The sequence below is a fragment of the Cyprinodon tularosa genome, unplaced genomic scaffold (assembly GCF_016077235.1).
Source record: "Cyprinodon tularosa strain WSP-4 unplaced genomic scaffold, ASM1607723v1 ctg98, whole genome shotgun sequence".
Classification (NCBI taxonomy): Eukaryota; Metazoa; Chordata; class Actinopteri; order Cyprinodontiformes; family Cyprinodontidae; genus Cyprinodon; species Cyprinodon tularosa.
The window spans coordinates 1,620,300-1,640,185 of NW_024039762.1; positions in this window are offsets into that span (position 1 = coordinate 1,620,300).

The window sequence follows — 19,886 nt, forward strand, 5'->3', positions numbered from 1 at the left end:
ATTTTGGTTGGAAGGAGAAAGAAGTCCTTGGATCTGGGGCCTTTAAGTGCACAGTCCTTAACAAGGACTGGGTGAGGCCAGACAGTGGAACTGTATCGATAGCCTATCAGGCAGATAAGATTATTCCATTTGAATTTACACCTAGGCTACATATCACTGCATGTAAAATTAAAAACATAGTTTGCATTGTGAAAAATATCAGCTAACCATGCGAATACCATGCATTCAGGCTCTCTATGCCACCGATTTAGTTGTTCATGTGAAAATCTTTCCATGTTTCTTCAACACAAGATCCAACCTGATGCAGCTAGTTTTAAAAAAATAAACACCATTTTGAGATGGAAGTAATTTGAATCTTTTCCAGCTGCTGAACAGACCAGCCAATATTAGGGGTCTATGTTTGCAATTAATGTAAAGCAGAAACAAAACCAAAAAAACGGTTTATTTTGGTATTTTATCTTATATTGCAAATCTTATCATTATACAACAATAATCATGTTTGTATAAAAACAAAATTTTTCTCAATATTATGGAACTCTCACCAGAAGTTTTGGTGCTTTTTTAAAATAGTAAAAATACAGAAAGACTGATGAGCACTTTTGTTTCAAGTCGAACTGTTCTACTTGCACTGAGGCTTATTGTTAGAATCCAGGTATTTTGCAAATGTACGATAACAATAACAGAAAGTTATACCCATACCTGCTACCACACCTTGATACGATCAGTAATATCACGCTCCACATGTTTAAATAATAGGATTATCTTTGTTTAATAGCATCAGCATTAATCTTGCATCTTATTCATCCAGTGTTCATGCATGGGACAGTTGAGTGGTGCTGCTGCTTCCTGCATGAATTACTAAATGGTTCATACTACCTAGACAGGCAACCTCATTGGCGTCTATAGTGCATTTAATTCAATATTAGTTTTTTGTGTATTAAAGTGGTCAAACTCATCAAGACTTTATTTACAAGTCTTCATCCACCTCTCGATTATCATAAAGCTAATTCCTGAAATTGAAAATATGTCTTATGGCTTTAATATCTAACATCACCTAGTGATGAATTAAACCTGAAGTTGTAGCCAAAAAGACCTCAAAGGGGAGATTATGTCCACATAAATACCTGCTGCTGTAAATACAGAGCTTTGAATGGGTTTTTGGTCCCAACCTGCTCAACCGATTTATCTCTGTTACGAACAAATAAAAAGGAAAGAATCAAACCAGCAGTGAGGACTGACTAGTAATGTTCAGAAGCCATAGAGGCAGATATAGCTGGATGAAGAGATGACAAGGACTCAGACTAAGATAAAGACAGACAGCATGAAGTTGTTAGAACAAAGTGGCAGAGTTTAAAGCTTGGGCAAATCTTTCTGTCTTCTTCTTGCTCTTGACACACACAAGATGTTTAACAGAGAAAAGGGTGATTCTTTTTCTATGAGCTGACACAAAGATCAGTGTTCTATAGGCCAGTCAGCTCAGCGAGCCTGCTCGACTGCAATACTTTCTGACACTGTGGCTTCAGGGACGAGAGAGCTCTATCATCCGCACACACACACACACAGAAGCGTGCGCACACATATCAATGTAAAGAGTATGAAAAAAAACACATTTCAATAACATAATTAAATATGTAGCCATAAGTACATTGATAATTCCTTATACATGTATATATCTCACATATACAGGGTTAAGTACATGTCTATCTGTTTTTGCATCTTTGTGTGGGCGTATCAGTAGTGAAGACAGTGCCCATTTTTTAATGCCATTCAACATGTCAGTGCTATGTGCAAATGCCAGTCAGTACAAGGGAGAAGTACAGGGGCAGTAGGGGTTGGAGTAAATCCGTTTGTGGCTTTTAAAGAAAAAAACAAAATACACATTTTAAACACATTGAGGATTATTTTTCATTATTAATGCACTTTTATTTAAACAGGATAATTGCCATATAAAAGGATAAGCAATAATCCCAGATTAAGGTATGCAGGACTGTGGCTCTCTCTATGCTCTCCTAATGTATCCAAGAATGAGAAAATAAAAGAAATTAGCATGTAATTAAAGTAATAAATGGGATGCTTTTATACAATGTGCTCTACATCAAGCTTCATTTTGTGTTTCTTTGTTTTCTATTTATCTGAGCATGTGGTGGGTTAAGGATAATGTGCATACATCCTTTCCCTATGCGAAATTCTTCATGCTATGACTTTTCAACATTTGTGTTTTTCCTGTTTATGACAACTGTCCCTACTGTCCCTACTTGTTCAGAGAAAGTATTGCTGCTATGCATTTCTACAATATATAAATCTCAAATATTTAGACCTTGATGTTTACCTTGAACATTTTTTTAGGTTTATTGATGAATTCCAGTTAACAAATTGCAGATCCAATGTTCTCATATATAACAGGATTTTATTCTCGGTTTGTTTTGCATATGAACATGGCAGAAATCATAGAAAACATGAGATCAGTTCAAAACAGGATGGAAAAATATGCAAGACTATGTTTATATTTTGTTTCCTGACTATCTTGTCCTTTCTGGGCATCACTCTGATTTCCTGTTTGTGAATCTATGTTCACATTAACTTCCATCTTCCTGAATGTATGCACATTCTGACTGTACACGTGTGTGTGCATGTTTATATGACTTAACTGTGGATTCACATATCAAACAGGAATGGGGTCACCAGTATAATGAGCTTTGTTGTCCCCACATGGTCAGTGGGTAGTTAGAAAAAAAGAAAATGATAAACACAACAGAGCACACAAACACACATACAGCCAGGTCCCCCCCTGAAGCAGCTCAAGTACAGGCGACATGTTGGCACTGATGAGGGCAGACAGCTCGGCCTATGCATGGAGACAAACCCAGACATGATGGCTCGGTGCCAGCAGCCACTATAGGGAGGGTGATTGTGTGTTTTTGTTTTGTTCCTATGTGCAGGGCCCTCTGTTACTTAAAAAATAAGCCAAGAAATTGGAAAAAAGCTACTAAAGGCGATTTTTAAATCACCAAAATGTAAATCATAGCAGAATGTGGACCAGTCCTAACCTTCAGAGTTTGCAGACTCTTGGAAACTAGAAGATTAAGTGGTAGGAGCATTTGAGCTGAAACTGTAGTACATTATCAACAGAGCTGTGCTAACCTTAGCATACATAAAAGTAATAAGACCCTCCACAAACCTCTCTTCCTCTCCTGCAAGGAACAGTATTGCCAACTTAGCTCCCATCTTAGACTTAGACAGATTTATTTTGTCATTTTGTATACACAAGTGTAAACAAAAAGAAATTTCATTAAGAAAAGCTCTCTTGACAATTTTTTTTTAAAGTGCAGCATTGAAAACAGTAAAACAAAAAAAAGATAAAAACAGTAATATAAACATCTGACTGTATATCTAAAGTTCTAACACTTTTTTTTTTATTGTGTATTAATAATAATAAAATATATTAAAATACAACAAAATAATCCATTTTACAAAACATTCAGCTGTCTCACTATGTTTGGTGGGTATTTAGATCCCACAAGCAACTCGTTTAGAGTGTAGCAGCTAGTTGCAGCACTGATGTGGAAGCACTTAAGCTTGTTAAAAGTTTTTGAGTAATTCTAAACATATATTATAAGTAAACATGTATTTTCTCTCTTGTGAAGTATTGATTCGAATTATGTAGACATGACTGATTATGTAAAGTAGAAAATGACATCAGTTAATAACATGTAGTGACTTTTATCATGGCCAATATACATTATTTCAATAACTCGTGATGCTTCGTGTGAACTATGTAAATTACTTCCGGCTAAGCATTTGACAGTGTATGTAAACAACTGAGATTTTACATTCCTGGATGTTCTTTTATCTCTCTGAGAATAGATAGATGACCTGAAGAAATAGGTTCTGATTGGGTACGCAGCCTTATGTAACTGCTTTACTTTTCTCTATTCCTCTAGATTGGGAAGCTATAGCGAGATACAAAAAACACTCTAAGCTGTCTTAGTTCAAACACTATGCTAAAGCTGCATTCATCATATTCATACCTATGGTGGCCGAAGGGTGCAAATACAGTTTAAATACATGATTTCACGGTAAATTCAAAAGGTACTGTAAACTCCACAATTAGGCTATTAAACTCAAATATTTGACTTGCAAAAACTGAGATTAACAAACGAACATCCAGAACACATGCAAGGTAAAATGTTGGAAGTAAACAACTTTAAATCAATAATAGAAAGCAACAAAGTAGGGGTTTTTTGTTGCTGTTGTTTTATTTTTATCCTTCTGTCAAAAGTCAAGATCTCATATTCTCCTTGAACGATATGGGATGAGTTTGACACTACAGATTGCTCATAGATTGACTGAGGAGAGCTTTTCAGTCCTCACCATCACTTTCTTGCATTGAGCTACCAGGCTCTGCAATTTTGATTGGACTGTTAAGAGATTGCCAAACTATGATGTCATCCCATACCTGATGACTCTCTGCATCACTGATTTATAAATTAAAAACATGATGTTTGCTGCAGACGCCTAACACCCTGTTTGTGTATAAAAAAAAAATACAGCAGTGTGTTTTATATCTCTTTCTTTGTAAACAGGCACAAAGTGTTTCAGACAGTTTCTACGTAAATGATATCTTAATTACACAAGCAAGGCAGTAATTAAGATAGGCTTAGTCTTATATTAACATTTGTTTAATATAACTGGATGCACCCAGGTGTGACAAAAAGGAAAAGTATAGGATTTGTGTAACATTTTATGGTATGATGTATACACATCCATCTTTGTGTGAATAAGTCTGATAATGTCGACTCTGACCAATTTGAAGGAAAGCAGGGACACAAAGACTAAAAGTTTGCCTGTTTAAACCTCTACTATCAAACAGAGTGAGAAGCACCAATCTAAACATGCTACATGAGAGACACCAAACCTCTGCTCGTCAATGCACCAGCTAGCAAGTTATGCTAATGTGGCTTCTCACTAAGACTGCCAAGGCGTGGAACCGGATTAGCATGAAGTTGATTTAGTGATGCCTTCACAGACATACACACCCACACCCACAGAGATCTGGGCTATTTTAGAGAATACCTCCCCTGACAGTGAGTAATCAACACATGGTGCCAACAACTAAAAGGAAGGGAACATATAAAATGTGTATGCAAATACAGCTCTGCAGTTCTAACAATATAAACTTAATCTCCATAAAGGCAATATTAAAGTAATTTGAAGTTCTTGTGAAAATGTGGTCTTGAGCCAGAAGGTGTTATATTGGATTAAACCAAATCGAAACAAATTCTTTGAAGAATGTTTGTATATTCCTACTAAACTAAGAGGTTACTTAAGAAGTTTCAAAAAAGAAAGAAATCAGAGTAACAGCAGTTCTGCAAAATAATTAACTTTAGAAGACGTAAGTAGATAGCATAACATTCATAACAATGCAACTTCGGAACAAAGACTACGTATTTACAGTCAGGAGATCTTTGCCCTGTTCTGTCAGTCTATCTCCTGCTTCTTCTATTCACCGTTTATTGCAGAATGGCTGAGCCAGCTGCACCAGTCCCTGCTGGACAGGAGACAGATTCAACAGAACAGTGAGCCAGATGGGTCTACGGGGCATATTGCATATTGAAGCCAACTACACATTGTCTGAAAAAAGTAGGAAGAAACTACAAGCTCTCCTCCATGTGTCAGCAACTAAACACTGTCCCAATAAAGTTATTAACAATCATTGAGAAAACTGCCTAGACGGCCTCCATCACCAGAAACAAGTCAGAATTTTTGACCAAACTTAATATCAACAAGCACCCTCTTCAGTAAAAAGCAAAGTTAACTAAACATAAAAAGATAGTTTGACGAATCTTCCATGCACTCTTCAGGATCCTCACACAGACCTTTGGATTAGAACAACACCCCTGCTCTATAGAAGAAACCAGACCCACCATTCTGAGAGTACTACAACGCATTTCCATACATTTAAAAAAAAAAAGGTTTCCTCCAAGACAGAGAACTGTCGAGCATTATGGAAACTTAGGTTGAATTATCAGAATATATTTATTGCAACAAAATCTCAAAGGAGAAGGATGCAATTAATTATTACTAACTTTTGGGTTTAGGTGGTGAAAAAATAATGTGTGAAAAGAAGAGTCTTGATAAGATGTCTCTTTACTCTTGTTCAGTGGAATCCAAATCAGCATCACATTCTATTTAACCAGAACTTTGGGTATTGAATGTCAGCTGTATTTCCCACCACAACACGACCACAAAACCTACTAAACTTTGACACACAAATCAGTAGACAGAAGAGGAAAAAAATCTATTCAAAAAACACTCTCAGGACCCCCGTTATGGATTAAAGTTTTGTGGCAGTATGCTGTCTGTGACAATACAAGGAGCCAATGGGTCTGGTGTAATATCTCTCTCTATAGGCAACGGTGTAACCACTTCTAGTAGCTGGGCCACAGATAATGGTACTCACACTTCCCCACTATCTTTCACTGCACCTGCCTAACGCAGGAATTTATCCCCAACCACTAACAATCTTCACAACCAGCAGCCTTTAACAGCAAAGCAAGCAGCCCCATCTTTCAGAGATCGAGTGCAAAGATTATTGCTTGGCTGAGGTTCAGTCCTCTGAATTGTACCTACCTTTGTTCCCCAGACGCAGTGCCTGCTCAGTTACTGCCCTTTAATGCTGTTTTGTCTCAAGAACTTTTGCACAGGAGCAGGCACTGTTGTGCTTGCTCTCTGCTCCCTGCCAGTTGTCATCATAGCACCACTAGTCTAGGATTTTATTTCATTCAGACTGCTCTATATGTTCAGTTGAACATAGCAGAATTACGTCTTACCTTAGAACAATGATAACAGGCTAATATCTGCTTGATTGATTTTCTAAGTTCTTCTGGAATTGGCCTTAAGTTCTATTCTGCATCCTTACAAAACCCACTTTTTACCCTGAAAGTTTCTCTCTCCAATGTTTTTCATACTACATAGTGCAGTGGTCACAACTTTGACTTGAATCAACTATCAAACTTTCAATCATTCCTGTAGCCAATTTTTGGTCACGTTCTATTTAGACATTTGTCTATTGTTATTATATGCACACAACGCTACTTTAAACTGAACTGAGTTAAAGCCTTTAGATAATCTGTTAGGATTATTAATTTTGCCCCGGTTCACGACACATCATCTCAAGGCACATTACAAAGACAATTTAATCAAATCAGACAGATTGAATCAAGGTGTTCTATTTAAGGAAAACAACTTTTAAAATATTGCATTAAATAACAGATAATCTGTTGAAATTAATGATGCAAAACATCTGCCAGCAGGGAGTACATTACATTTGTAGTTTCTATGAGTATTTGATGGAGTACAGATTGCTACATATAATTAATCTGGTTTTATTATTAGTTTCTTTTTTAAGTCAAAATTGAAAATGTGTTTCTTTTGAGGCAGAGGTCTTCAACAGGGGGTCCACGACCCCTAGGGGGTCCACAGAGGTACCTCATGGGGGTCGCTAAGGTTTTGGTTGACATTGAGAGACGTTTTTTTTATATTCCCCCCTGCAATTTTTTCCACTAATTGAAATGTCTTTAAATACTCATTAACATGAATTCAACACACTTTAATAAACAGATAATGTCTTTCAGTCATCAATGCACACATTCAGCGACACACAGGAGCTCTTTCAAGCTGGGCACCGTTTCATTCACAAAATAACCACAGGGATAAATTACTTTTATTACATCACTCCATATGTAATAGAGTGACTATAGGACTAGTTTGATATAACACAATTTCATACAATATACATAACAAGGGGGCCACCGCTCCATCTTGCCATCAGTTTTGGGGGTCCTTGGCCTGGAAAATGTTAAAGACCCCTGTTTTAAAGTGTTAGACACATACTGAAACATGAATGTGTAAAACTTGATATTATATCAAAGTTACCATGATCCACAACATGTGGGCTGAGGAGCATTTATTCAGCTTCAGAGAGAAACGCAGGTTGCAGACCCCTGCCTTAACTAAATGGCTGCTTGTATCCTCAGTGCACTTTCCCCAAGTGCATGATGTATGGAATTCAATTAAAAACAAAGTACTTTGTATGAAAAAAAGATTTGAAAAGGTCTTTATTAAAAAGCTGCTCTAAGGTTAATAATGTCTGTGAATAATACCTTATCAGGTAAGAATGTATCTATAGTATCAAGTGCTTATTGATAACTTCTTCAAGGCTGAAGGATTGAAAAGTATCTAGAAAATATTAAATGAATGTACTTTTTTCTTTTGGGATGAAGCAGGTTGACAATGATTATAATCACACGCATACAGGAAGAAATAAAGCACAAAAACATTCTAATATTAATAATGATGTGAATGTTGAGTATGAGACCTTGAGAATCAGTCTGTCACAATGTTATTATAAATGAGTGTTTTATCAGATGTTTCACAAATTGTCACTCTCTTTTTACTCTTCTAGAATTTAAAATATAATCTTAAGGAGGGAAAATTGAGAACTGAGATAATGGTAGCAGAATGAAAAGAAATACTTTGGAGACCAAGGTTGTTGTTTTTCTTTTTCTTTCTCTGTTTGTTTAATATTTCTCATATTTAAACTCAAAGAAAACTTTATGTTTTCCCACAGAAGAATGTGCTATATGTTTAGAATCCATAAATCAGTAACAGAGGCAAAAAATAAATAAATAAATAAAAATAGAGAAACTTACAAACAAATTAATTAAAGTAAAGGCATCTGAGAGGTTAGTATTTGGCATAAATCCTTTTTAGTTGTAGAACAGCAAAAGATTGTGACAATCAAGATTAACGGGTCTTATTTACTCTGAATACAAACCAAAAGATATCTGTTAATGTATTGTAGGTTTTATTTAACTCTTAGGTCTGTGTGCATAAATACCAATAAGCAACAACCAAAATAGGACATAAAAAAATTGAAAATGTGTACCGGTATAAGTATTCTTTAGCATCCCTATTGACAATGGTAATACCTGTCACAATGGTCTTCTCCAGCAGGATGAAGCACAGTCTAAAGCAACAAGGCACAATCTGCTGCAGAGACACCTTAGAGGACAGCATCAAATGCCTAATTTTCAAATCCCTACACATATCCAGGGACTTAAACAGAATATCCTTAATATATTGTAGACCCTTCCTACTGCCAAGAGGATGAGAAGGGACTAATAAAAGGCAGACAAATGCTGAAAGATGCTCCCTAGGGTCCCTTTTTATTGAAAATGTCCTTTCATTGGAGTTTTGGAGCCGTTTTTGCAGGAAAATATAGACCTACAAAATATTCTGTGTAACATCAGAGCTGTAACAAGAGCTGGTGGCAAAATATCTCATTACATTAAAATGTTACCATCTAAGAGGAGTGTATCCAGTGAAAGGCTGATAATTTGACATCTGTATTCTGATTAACTTAGTGTAAGCTAGTATAAAAATGTTGTCTAGGGTAAACCCCATTTCATCTACGTTTGAGATAAGTAAGCAATAAAGTTGTTATAGATTTTATTCTTTGTGTTTACAGATTTGACAAATCAATACCTCTTTTTCGGCTGGTGTAGAGCCCTAGAAATAGAACAGGGTAGAATGTGATAAAGTAAAAATTCATAGGGATAATTATCTCATTGGGCAAGCGTTTATTTGATTTATTATTGAGTTAGTACCATTCATTTGGTTTATGACAAAATATGTGCTCAAAATAGTTTTTTTTTTGTATTTCAGACATTTCTGTCATGATAATACCCCTTTAAGAGGACACAATGCATGATGGGAAAAGAAAGTTCATGATCTGTGTATATGTTAAAAAAAGAAAAAAAAAACTATATACTGTATATGCTGTATGCTCGAACCGTGGATTTAGTTTAATAAAGTTGCACAAAATCATGAATTTATTTGTTTTTTTTTTTATTGTTTTAAGGGTTCAACACTGGCCAGTAGCACTTACTTTTAAAAACTTTGTAGAACCTAAATAACTTCTGGACCATTGTGTTCAGAAGCTGTGTAGTTTCTGGCAGGAATTCATTAAAGAAAACAAACAGTGAAAGAGTGACAGACAACACATGATGCATTTATTAGAACAGCCCGTGTGATGATAAAGTTAGTATATGATCTATAGTTCCCTATTGGCCCTAAATGAGGTCTGAAATACGTGAATCTAGTTTTTTGGGTAAATGCTAAATTGAACCTTTTTAGTGTTTTTTTGTTAGTTTTTTTGATTAATCACACTTAGCCTGAGAGGGCAGACGCTTCCTTTCAGGGTGCCTGAGAGCACTTACTCACAAAAGTCCAATGCACAGGTACAGTACAAATACTGCCACCTGCTAACAATTAGATATCACAAATAAGTTACAAAAAAAAAAAAAAAAACGTCTTCTTGACCTGGATAATCTTAAATCTATTTATCCAAAAAATAAATTGTATTTATTGTGTCCATTTTTAACAATGTAATAACATCTAATGACTCATCTGATCAAATGAAGGTATCATTACACTCCTGGTAAAGATGCACTGCTCAAAAAATTAAAGGAACACACAAACAACACAGTATAACTTCAATTACATAAAACATCTGTGAAATCAAACTGTCCACTTAGGAAGCAACATCTGCCACCTCTTCAGGAGCATGCCCAGGCATTGTAGGGAGGTCATACAGGCACATAGAGGCCACACACAATTCCTGCAGGTGTGCCTCATTCTGATCTGTTTCAATGACATGACATCCAAGTTGGATCAGCCTGTAGGGTGTTTTTCCACTTTCATTTTGTGTGAGTCCAAATCCAGGCCTCCATTGGTTAATGCATTTGATTTCCATTGAGGATTTTTGTGTAATTTTGCTGTCAGCACATTCAGCTTTGTATAGAACAAAGTATTCATTGGAGAAATATTCCATTCTTTCAGATCTGTGTTGTTGGAGTGTTCCCTTTATTTTTTGAGGAGAGAATATTTATCAATGGATATTAATGGAAATTAAAAGTAAAAATGGGTCACTGTTTTTTGTTTGTTTTCTTGTCAGATTTGACTCTTTTTAGTGCAAATGACAAAAAAATATATTATTATTACAAAATAGAAGAGGAAAAAAAGGGAAACTATAATTTATGTAGTGCTCTTAACATGAGTGGCACATTCCTGTAAACCTTTACAGAAGCTTTTAAAAGCGCTTTTGTAATAGCCAAAGAGATTATTTTAACTTTAATGTTGTAGTCTTTTAAAGACAGTGTAATATTGTTGCAAGCTGCTTGAATTCAGATATCACTGCATGTATGGATTAAATATAATTGCTTCCAAATGAATTGGAGACAATTTTTTAGCTCTCTGTGTAGTCCATGCCTAAAGCAAACAACGCAACACAATGAAATTGCTTCTTTTACTTTCTTTTTTTTTTTCATTCATTGACATGAGGTACCTTTGGACAAAAAAAAAAACAATGAAAAAGTTTCAAAGCTGTTGGCAATTTTTTGGAAAAAATGCAAAAACAGTATGAAAAGCCCACTTTGAAAAATAGGGAATTTCATAAGAAGCTTTTTCAAATCAACCGAGTAAGGGTATGCCCCAAAGGCCTTGCCTTGATCACTAGTGGAGGTATATGCAGAGTGTTGGCATTTTGATCCTATCTACCCCCACCTACATATACAGTGTGAGAGTGATATGGGTTCTCCTCCACACAGATATGAAGGGGGATCATTTGTGAAACACACAATCTAGCACACACTCATACATTGCCTTTGCCCCGCTTGTCTGCCACGGGTGTCAGTACATCTAAAAGGTCTCAACATAAATGGGATTAATGCAGTCTCTCTCCCATCGGCGATCATTAAGCATTCTGTTTAAAGCGCAAACACACTCAAAATAAACGCACTTCCACTCTCCCCTGCTGCAGTAAATTATTCAAAGAAGACAAAATTAAAGGAGAGAGAGAAAGAGGGGAAAACTGAGATGGGGTGGAGGTGTGGGGTACTCCTCTGAGGAGATGAGGTGCTCTGGAATGGAGACGGATAAAGAAGCATGAGTGAGAATATGAAACAACTGTTATAGTGTCGGAAATCCTGAAAGGCAACTAACTTTGTAACAACGAGGTGATTTCTTTGTTATGCTTACTTCTGCACAGTTTTTCTCCCATTCCCAGTTTTCGCTTTCATCACCCTTCATCTCTTTCATTCTCATTTGACATGTACCTCCTTCATTCTCCTCCCACCTCCCTCCCAGTCTGAAACCCCTGCGTCCTGCTTGCTATACGTTAATAACTGTTTACTTCCCACTGAGAGCAATTAGGCTAAGAGAGCTTCTGTTTTTTATATTCCTCAACTTTTCAAATCCAGCTTATAGCATGAAGTCCGGGGTTGGAGGCCTCAGTGTTGGGATGGAAGTGTGAAAGGTTTATCTAGGGTTCATGAAGAAAACCAGCATTTTGTTGGGGGCTTTTTTTCAAACATATTTTAGACAAAGAAGAAACATCGGATAGCAGAAGCAAAATAATTCTTTTTATCTCAATGAAACAATCTTTTATGGTATTTCTACAGTCCCATTCTTCAACACAATTTTCATGTTTCATTTGTGTTAAAAGCTTGTCGAGTTACAGAAACGTTGCTGGATATTTAACAAAAGAGGAACTGAATATCTCAGCAATATAAAGAAAATAATTTATTTCAGTTTTATCAGGTGCAGAAGTGCAGTATTGGTCTTTCAGTGCAACTAAATGTACAATGTAGAAAACTAAGAAGAAAAAATCCTTTATACCTTTTTGTCAAAGGGCTGAAATTCCAGGTTAGAATGTAATGAATGCTTCAATTAATTTTGTTCCTGACTGTTAAAAACACTGCACGTGTGAAAATAGTTATATTTATTGATTTAAGTTATGCTATTAACACTATACAGCGTTATGTAAAAGTAACATTAGAGATTTCATGAAATATTTCTCTACTATGTGTGGGAAAACATCGATTAAATCCAACATTTCAGAAGTAACTGAGAAAAGCTTTTCATATTTGAAAAGATTAAAAAGCTACAGAGTAAATTAAAATACAGGAAAAGATGCCTGAGAACTGGAGGCAATAACCTACTCTACCGAAAAAAATTAAGATCAGAACAGCAAAACCGAAGCCGTGGAAAAATGTGTCCTTTTTTGGTTTTTCAGCTACGTTCAGCCAAAGGTAACTTTTATTCTTCACTTTCATTCATTATCAAAATGCAATACATAGCAATTAGTTACCTGCAGCCTGTTCTAACGTTGCACAGTGGTAAAGATGTTTCAAATATTTAAAATGAATGCATCTTAAAAAGCAGAACAACAGTTATCAGTTAGTTCTAGTAAAGACATGCACTTCAATAAATAGTCTATATCAATATTAGTGCAAAATATTGTCCAGTGGTCAATTTATTGGAAAGAGAGGTGGTAAGGGTTAGCCTGGGTGCCATTCCGAACTTACTCCCGCCCACAACTTTTGAGGTCGGGAAGTTCGGTCTGGCATTGCTCAATAGTAGCGCGAGTATGCTCGCACAATATCTGGCGGGCCAATCAAATTGCCAGGGCGGGCTTTATACGATGATGGACAGATGATCAACAGTAACGTAATCAACCACGTCACCAAAGCGCGCTTGGGTGACAACAACAATGGCTGCCGCTGGAGAGTTAAGGTGTGTAGATTCTGCTATTAGGTCTGTTCTAGAAGATATTGACAGCAAATTAATTTTAAAAGAGGAACAGAGAAACGCGATCAAGGCTCATCTTCTTATTCTAGGCTTGCAACTGCACGCTTTGATTTTTGTTGACAACAACTATGCATCGCTTAAAGCTGCAGTCTGTAACATTGAGAAGAGAGCAGACTTCGACTGAAAAAAAAAAAAAAAATCAGGTTTCACGCCACTTCCCCACCCTCTCTGCTTCACTCATGCCCCACCTCCAAGCTCCACCCCTCTCACAGCATCTGCGCGGCTACCGCATGCGACCAGAAGCGTCCAAGCAGCGTACGCGGCATGGAGTGTGAACCGGTAAGAGCGATAACACTCACCTCCAAGCAGCTAGATATAAGATGCTGGTTATACCGAAGTTTGCTGTGTAAGCAGTTGTCGGCAGGGGCAGTAAGGGCAGTTTCTCTTTCGCTGGTGGCTGTCGCTCCGCCATGATTTCCACTCGCGTCCTCCTGACTGCGGCAGAGGGGGGGGCGGGATTCAGCGTGTGTGAGCTGTGATTGACACTCCATCAGACGCTCCTCTGGCTGTGATTGGTTGTTTTGTCTCGTCCCGAATTATTCTTTCCAGATTGCAATACAGGCAGTAGGCGGGACCAATTGAAGCAGTTTTTTTCACAGGTTACATATCACATGTACTGCTGTCTGTGCATAGGGACAGTTTTAGCCAATATGACAAAAAAGTGATTTTTAAAAACTTACAGACTTCAGCTTTAACATACGTCACGCACTCCGTTGCTCTTATTGGTTGTAGGTCTATCCAATTGAGTGCAGAGGCATTTTTTTTCCTGGTTCGTTCAAAATACGCCCCATAATCACAGCTCTATGGAGCAGTATCAGACTCATATTCTGACTAGAATTGAGTAGGACTACGTCAGGCTAGGTAAGGGTTGAGTGTATATACATATTTCTAAAGGGTTTCTTCAAAGCCGTGGAGAATAAAGCTTTATTCAAGTCTGTTGTGTGGATAAACATGAAAAAAAAAGTAATGAATAGACACGACCCTTATACCCCGTTTACACTACCCTTAAAAAACTGAGCCGAGACCGGTCCGAGCTCAGTAACTGAGATAACTTGTCGTGTGTGAACGGAAACAACCTGAACTGAACCGAGATAAACATAACCGGACCGCGCTAACTGCAGACCAGTTCCCGAGGTGGGTTCGGCTCGGTTTTTTCCTGGCTCGGTTCTCTGATAACAAGAGCGCATGAGCAGAACGCGTCATCGCCGACTGGCTGAACATGCCGATTCACACTCCATTCCAGAAAGTCGGCTTCCCAAAAGCCGACTTTCTCAAGTACATCCGCGCAAGGTTGCCGTCTTCGCCTGACCCACCGCAAACACGGAAGTACAGCAATAATAATCAAGCATAACTTTCTGAATGTGACGGGCGCCGCCATTTTGATTTGCTTGATTCCCTCCTCCTTCGTCTTCTTCTTCTTGGGTTTTACGGCGGTTGACAAACAGCGTTTGGTGCATTACCGCCACCAGCTGCTTGAGTCCCTCCTTCAATCCTAGCAGTAATACCGCACATCGTCACTAGGAGGCGAGGAGTCGAGGCGTCGAGATAACCGAGATAAGTGTGACGTGTGAACGGTCGTCAAAACTGAGCTTGGCCTGGTTACCGATCCAAGCTCGGACCGGTCTCGGCCTGGATCGGTTTTTCAAGGGTAGTGTAAATGGGGCTATAGTCTGGTAAGAAGAGATGATCCACTATTTTGATGACTTGCTCGTTTCTTCTCAGATCCAGTTCAGCTGTTATACCACACTATGAATCCATAGATAAGGATACTCTCTGTTACGCACAAGCAAATGAATTTAAAATAAAGGAATAAATAAGAATCTATAGTTAAGTCCTACAGCTATAGTTCTGAATATCTAGATAAAAAGCCTTTCATTTAGTCACTGAGTCGTTCGTTAAAACACCTTTATCTGTATGACCTACTGATTGTGGTAAGAGGGCCTTATGCTGCCACTGAACTGCAGCCTTGCTTCAGTAAGTGTACCCCAGGGCAGCACTATAGCCAGAGCTGTAGCCACCATCAGTGTGTGCATCAATGTAATATAAAGTGCCTGTGTTGTTTTGATAATAAACCAGATTTGCAAGCTCCTCATTTTTCTCTAAATGACAAGAATCAGAATATTTATAACCGAGCCAATTTGACTGATTGATATTTTTTTTTATCTTTAATGAAGCTAACTAAGAGCAGATTCTGAACATTTTGTTTCAATGCCTTTATAATCTAATTGTATTCTAATGTTCAATTAATGTAGTATATTTAGATTGATTCTCAAGCAGTTGAACGTGTAAATGAACTGCAGTTAGAAAGCAGTTTCTCTCATCTTAGCAGCCATTTAAATTACTTTTATGGTACAATTCTTCCTCACTGAGCCGCAGCAAAGAAGATAATGTTAAAATTCAATAATGTATAAAATGATGTTCAACATTTGGAGGTATAAAGCAAACGTCTTACTGGTGTTACATCAAATATTTCAGTTTACAAATTATCTATTCTTTTTTAAATTAGGTTGGTCTCTGAATATATAATGTATTATTTTTCAGTAGTGGAATTAGGATTCCTAAAATCATACAATAAAGCCTAAGAATAAAAAAAAACAAACATTTTAGTTTATAAAACAAGTAAAAAAATAACTGTTCCTTTGTAAGCTTTGAGAGACATATGTTTATTTAATGTGTTCTGTATTTATTTGCTTAGGAAGCTTAATTATTGCGCTATTCCTTTTATAAGAATGAGAAATAAAGTTATCTTCCTTAAAATAAAAAATTTGTGATATTTACTATATCTTTAATTTACAAAGAAAAGTTAACCCCTATGGTAAAAAGGTATTTCTAATACTTTTGTTTTGTTATTATATGTACCGGTAACTATTAAAAAAAAAATCTGATGATTATATAGATACTGTATGATGATGTTGTTTTATAGGAAGAAACCCTAAAACCCTTATTTAGTGGTTTGTGGTCCACAACCTTGGTTCTTAGCTCCACATGTCTTAACTTTGAGTTATTTCTTTGCAAAGGTGTTTGCAGGAAGTTTTACGTGAAGACCAGGGTTGGTGACAACTGCTTTGTTTCAAGACAGCGGGATATGTGTAGCACTTCTTATATGCAGATCCATACAAAAGTGTAGGTAAAGAAAGGGCGGACATTAACTATATTTGGCTTGGGTTACAGCTTTCCTCTATTTAGCAGCACAAACTGCAAGAACAGAGAAGTGGTCAAAATTACAGATAGATCAAAGACATCATAAAACTTCTCTTTCCAACTGGATGAAGCAGCCCAAAGAACACCAACAACAGCATCTGGATCAAGGAATCCTTCTAAGGTGTGCTCACATTTAACCCAAGATAACTTTAAAATTTTGTCTCAGAATGGTTTCAGCACTTTCCTTATGTTCTATACAGCATCTTTGCTTGCTTGCCCTTCGTTCATATCTTTGTACATATCACTTGAAGCCCTCAGACAGTAAAGACAAATAAAAATGTTTTTCCCTAAATGAAGAGCCTCATAATATTAATTTTTGATCAAAAGTCAAATAAAATGGCTTTTCAGTTGTTAAAAGACGTTGCTGCTTTTTATCCAGTGGTGTTTTACAAAGATGGAATGTATAACTGTGGGGCTGCAAGCTTATTGTCAATAAATGGGTCTGTACTTATTTTAATGGATAAAAAATGTCATTAATTGGCCACCCCTTTGAGATCCAGTGAGGATAAAGATGGTATACTGAACAGTTTGAAGAAAAGATGATTATTTTCAATATTTAATGTTCGCTTCTGGAAATTGAAATGCTCAATAAATGAATTGTTTTTGTTCTGTCAATATGCAAATACCGTTCAGCCTTTTACAATCGTAACATGGAGTATTCCCTTGTAAACATAAGAAATCACCCAGTTCATGAGGTCTGTCACATGCCGGCTTCCTTCCCTCAGCTCTTGTCTTTGGGTTGTCTGATCTCTCAACACTGTGTACTATCAAATCAATCAAAAGCTCATGAAAGCGACCTTCAAGTTTAAAAAATAAATAGAGTTTGGAAACCTGTGTGAGCTGGGTCTACTGCAAGATTCTCTAGCCAAGAGCTTTGATGAAATATAGTTCAAGGGATGAGCCTATAATGTCCATACCTTCTTCTCATCTCTATCCCCTCCCTTTGGCCTTCTTTTCATTTATAAGTAATAACGCAGTGTGAGATTCATCAATAACCTACAGAGCTCCTCTGTGAAACAGAGTCATGCTCATAAATGTTATCATTACTCTCAATGTATAGCATTACATGTTATATTCCATTATTGATATGTAAGTTCAAGATATGTTGCGTGTGAGAGCGAGAAGCGGAGAGAAATTGAGTTCATGAGCGCTGAATTAGATCAAACCCATTTACATTTCACTATGAATGTATGCTACTGTATGAGTTCCAAGGGGAGCGTTTAGAGTGTTCATGTCTTTGGTTATGTCAGTGTAGACTGTTCTCACTCGGCTCAGAGCTTTTCACTGCTGTGGTGTGATTCATATTGACATCATGTCAGTTCATTAACAGCAGCAGAAGTCATTAAGTCTTACTATAAAAAAACAAAAAAATGTTATCCTGTTACAAACAGTTACTAATAATAATAGAATTATGGAATGTATTCATTTAATTAAGTAGATAGCCAATGATTTTTTTAATAACCATTACATATAGTGATGTGTGGAGAGGTATTGCTTTGTTTCGACCTGCGACTGGACCTGGGGGTGCCTGGCCTTTTTGACCCTGCGCCTACACCTACACTATGTGGAGGTGTAGTCATATAGGAATTGTATAGTCTATTGTGGAAATATGCTCCTTGTAAAAAAAACTAGTCATTAAGGTCCTGCAAATTGGTACACAGTGGGAATGATGTCTTAACCGATCCCACACATTCTTACTTGGGGTCATGGGTGGCCAGAGTAGCATCTCAATATGACAAATATTGTTTTTCCGTTGGAAAAACATCCATGGGGCCATCTCAGCAGAGGTAGGCGCAGGATAACACCTATGTCCTTGGCAGAGCAGGGGAGGTGGCCTTAATATCGGGTCACACCACTTGTGTACCACTTTTTATCCCTGATCTGATTTTTTTTTCCCATTATCACACTGACTGTGTATAGAGTGGCTCTGACTATGCAGGGTGAGGTGATCTTGATCTGTGCAGTTTTCTTTTTCACTTTTGTCTGAGACAGTGTCCTAAATTTGACAGGATTATGAAAAGTTAAGACCAGATTACTGTGCAGCATCTCAAACCAGAACAGTTAGAGGATTTCCATGGGCATATATTAGATAATGTGAATTGAAGAAAAAGAAAATGCAGCAATAACACTGTGGGATTGTTTATATGGGTTCCCGGAGGAGGCAGTTAGAGATCATTTCAGAGAGAAAAATCTGAATGTCTGTTTTTCAGAAGGGGAGAGTGATAAAGGCCGGCATACACTGCATAGTACTTTCAATCATTGTAATGAGCTATAGCTCAAAGAGTAGAACAAAACTGCAGGGTATAAAAGTTTACATCTCACTATGTATGTTCCTATAATGCACGGCCCGATGCCCTGATGCAAACTAACTACTCACACTGTACGTCCAAAAACCAGATGTCGGATTCAGCACTGAAAGATGGCGCCGATTGGACTCGTCAATCTGGAAGAAGAAGAAGAATTTCCTTGTTAATGTTAGGGTGCTGTTTTTGGGGTTTGTTTTATTGTTTTTTCTTTTAGTTTCTCCTTCCACATCTAGATGGAACGCCTTCCCCGTTTTGGCCTGGAGGGTTGTTTCCAGTATTCCTCCCACACCTGCGGCTCGTTGGGTCGTCACCAGAGGATTATTTGAGCAGCGGACTGTCACCACCTCAACGCCAGTGTGTTTGCCAGTATTGGGATAACCCTCCTGATCCGCTGGATAAGCCTGGTCCAGGACAAAGATGAGGACAAAGTGCAAGTATCTTTATAATTGTGTACTCTATATGAGTGTGTACCAATCACAGTCGTAATAGAGAAACATTTTGTGGGCTAAGCCACTGATGATGAAGATGTCTGGCTCTGCCCCTGACTTATGTAAAGCTGCCCCTATATTGGTTCCCTGAACCTTGGAAAACCAAGACCCAAAACCCAAGTCATAACAATGGAAAATTTTCTTTTGATATTCACAAAGTTTTTCTTGATCTATTTGAACT